This window comes from Haemaphysalis longicornis, unplaced genomic scaffold (genome assembly GCF_048455015.1).
Source record: "Haemaphysalis longicornis isolate Haplotype H1 unplaced genomic scaffold, Haemaphysalis longicornis Haplotype H1 scaffold_1, whole genome shotgun sequence".
Taxonomy (NCBI): Eukaryota; Metazoa; Arthropoda; class Arachnida; order Ixodida; family Ixodidae; genus Haemaphysalis; species Haemaphysalis longicornis.
In genome coordinates this window covers 349562785-349566218 of record NW_027526203.1, presented here as the reverse complement: position 1 = coordinate 349566218, position 3434 = coordinate 349562785, and positions in this window count along the sequence as shown.

Here is a 3434-nt window from a genome sequence, read left to right as displayed (position 1 = left end):
CGTTCTGCTGTCGTCGTGCACAACAGTACTCAGTGACTCGCGAACTGCAGTGCTTAGATACGCCACAACCACAGTGAGTGCCCGTGCTGTGAGAGTGCTTAGTGCCACGCATCCCCCGACCACCCCAGTGACTCTGCGGTGGTTCGACGCAAACGCGGGCCCCCTCCACACCGGAGTGGGTCTTCGCCAACCGCAACGAGACGGCCGACGCCGCTGCGCGCGCGCTCACACTCCGCGCGGCGGACGACGACGCAACGGCCACGTCTGTTGAGCGGGCGGCGACTCCCGAGTGTGCCCCCATCACGAGGTACGGGGACATCCTGGCATGGTACTGCCACAATCAACTGACGAGACCCCCGTCTCATCCAAGACTTTCAAGGAAAGAAGCGGTGCTATACCGCCAACTACAAACCGGGTCTCTCCTGACCCCGGAGCTAGGGGTGCACGTGTGCCCTGAAATCTACGAGTCTGATGTGTGCCGTGTGTGTGAGTCAGCTAGAGCAACGATGGCCCACATACTGTGGGACTGTGAACTGCACCCGCATGAGGCTGCCACACAGACGCAGCTACCCCCGACCATCACGGAAGGCATGGTATCATCCACATATGACTCACAACTCCGGGCCGTCCAGCAAGCGGAGGCAGCCCTCGAACGCCAGATGCCTTTGATCGTGCCTGCGGGATCCGGGCACGCCCCGGGACCTGTGGTGCGTGGTCTGGTAGCGGCTAGTAGAGCACGCCGACACGACGTCGTGGCCGCGTCTTAGAGGCTCGCCCCTTCGGGGCTCGCTCCTAATTGCAGGCATTAATAAAGGTTGTTCTCTCTCTCTCTCGTCGTGTTCGGGAGTCACGTCAGGGTTAGATCGGGTCTTCGGGCTGACGGCATGGTCTTCAGTGAGTCGCTGCGTCGTTAGCTGCTTTTTTAAAGACGATAGTCTTTCTTGGGCTACTTAAACCCAGAAATGTTGGCCTGTCTGTATGTCTGTCTGTCTGTATGTCTGTCCGTTTGTCTGTCTGTAACTCGATGCAGCCACCCGGCCAAAGTAAAATTGATATAGCGCAATAGTCTTATATACTCACAGCCAAATGTAAACGTCTAAGCCCGGTTTATATGTTCATACTTGTCAACTTTGTTGAACAAGAACAAGACATTACGCAAATGTAAGACAGGAAATTAGTACACAAGGGATATTTACAGTGTTCCTTTATTAAAAAATTCATGGATGCTTGGTTTTTCGATAACAAATGATATTCTACATCTACTGCAGAAAACCGCCGCCTCCTGGCGGCATATGAAAAATCACGCGGCAACAGCAACGAAAGCTTCCACTATCTAGGTTCCACGTTCTGCTTGGAACGCACGTGGAGCACGGCCACGCGGTTCTATAAACCTTGTAGTCGGCCACCTCCATTCACGCGCGTCTCCGCCGTACTACAGCGCTGGCATCGAGGAACCCGGCCTGTAGCAGTGGAACGCGGTAAATTCAAATCACCTTGCGCAAACCTTTAGTGTGTTTACCTTGGGATGAGCGCGACGGTACAGGAACAGCATGAGAGATGAGTGGGAAAGCAAAGGGGGGCATTTCCTTGGCAAATGTCTACAAAGACTATCGTCTTTTGACATTTGCAACGAAAGGAGCAGATACGCGGCCAATTTTTTTTTGTTTCCCCCGCGTGGGCTGGGGTACCTTCCACGTGGGAAGTCAGCAGTGCTACGGCGGTTCGGCGACCGGTACGGGTAGGGCGACGGTTAATGGTTGAAGCGGGCTGGTCCTTGGTTGGAGTTGGAGAGGTATTCTTCGATCTCAAGGGGGCGCTGGCCGGGTGGGGGCGTAGGGCGTCGACGGAGAACCCTCGCAAACCGAGCCTCTTGTAGGGACAGCGACGGTAGATGTGGGTGGCCTCTCCGCAGTGGTAGCAAAGCGGACGATTATCGGGGGTTCGCCATACGTCAGTCTTCCTCGGCGTCTGGTTTTGGGCTGCAGGGGGTCGTGCGGGCGACAGTAGACGGTGGCACGGCGGGGCTTCTTGACGACGGGTTGGAGCTGGGCGGGGTCGTCGAACAGCTTCGGCGTAGGCCATAGCTTGTGGCTGACGGGGTGCTTCCGACGGCGTAGAAGTTCCCAGCGCCTGTTGTACTTCTCGGATCACGTCGGTCAGGGAGGCGATTTGGGGTTGCGGTGTTGTTGGGAACAGTTTCCTCAGTTCTTCGCGAACGACGGCGCGGATTGTTTCCCGTAAGTCTTCCGTCGCGAATCCAGCGGCGTTGACCGGGTTCACCGAAAGCGCGTTGAGTGGTCGATCGTACTGCCTCGAACGCATGTCAAGGGTCCTCTCGATCATCGAAGCCTCGGTCACGAACTCAGTGACGGTTTTTGGGGGGTTGCAAATGAGTCCAGCGAACTCCCCGCATCAGAAAGCGCACCTTCTTTTCTCCTGCCATTTCGGGGTCAGCTCGTTGGAACAGCATCTTCATCTCCTCAACGAACACTACAGCACCTTCGTTAGGGTGTTGAATTCGCGTCTCCAACAACAGCTCAGCTCGTTCTTTCCGTACGACAGTTGTGAATGTTTTCAAAAATTCCGCTTTGAACATGGTCCATGATGTTAGTGAGCTCTTGTGATTTTCAAACCAGACTTGGGCCGAGTCTCCGAGGTGGAAAAACACTTGCCTCAGGGTTTCTTCATCATCCCATCGGTTGAAACTTCGGACGCGCTCCAGCTTCTCCAGCCACTCTTCCGGATCTTCACCAGGGGATCCTCGGAATGATGGGGGTTCGCGAGGTTGTTGCAGAACGACGGGAGGGTTGGCTTGGTTGACCATGATGCTGGTGTCGACGTCTTCCTGCTTCACTTTCTCCGGTAGTAGACCGAGCTGGGGTGGTAAACCTCGGCTGTCTCTTGTTGGACGGGCTTGGCGGCTTCCAGAGGTTGTAGGGAGCATAAAAGGTGCGTACCCCACACCTCCACCAGATGTCACGAAGCCAGAGACGACGCAGTTGTCTTCAAGGAAAACAAGTCTATTGAAGCGAACTTGTGCTCCCCTAACAACTCAAAGAATACGCAGGCGGCGAAGCAGCAATCAACAAAGTGACGTGCGAAGGCGAGCGTCGACGATTCGAATGCCGCGGCGTCAGCAGGCTTTTATCTTTCGGAGCGAGTGTTTCTGGAACCATCGATTTACATCCAGAACATTGTAGATCAAAGAAGATTAGTCTGGGCTAGTGACGTTAGGGCAGAACAATCTGCTTATCCGAATGAGATAGCCCGTGCGGCATAGAAATAAAGAATGGAAGACACGCTTCGCTGCGGACACAGATAACAGACCCGGGCGTGGCCGGGCAGTAAAAACAAACAATAAATAAACAAACCCATACATTGTTCGCGGCCATATAGTTTTTTGAAATCTTTGAAAAATAGAAATAAAGTGGAGA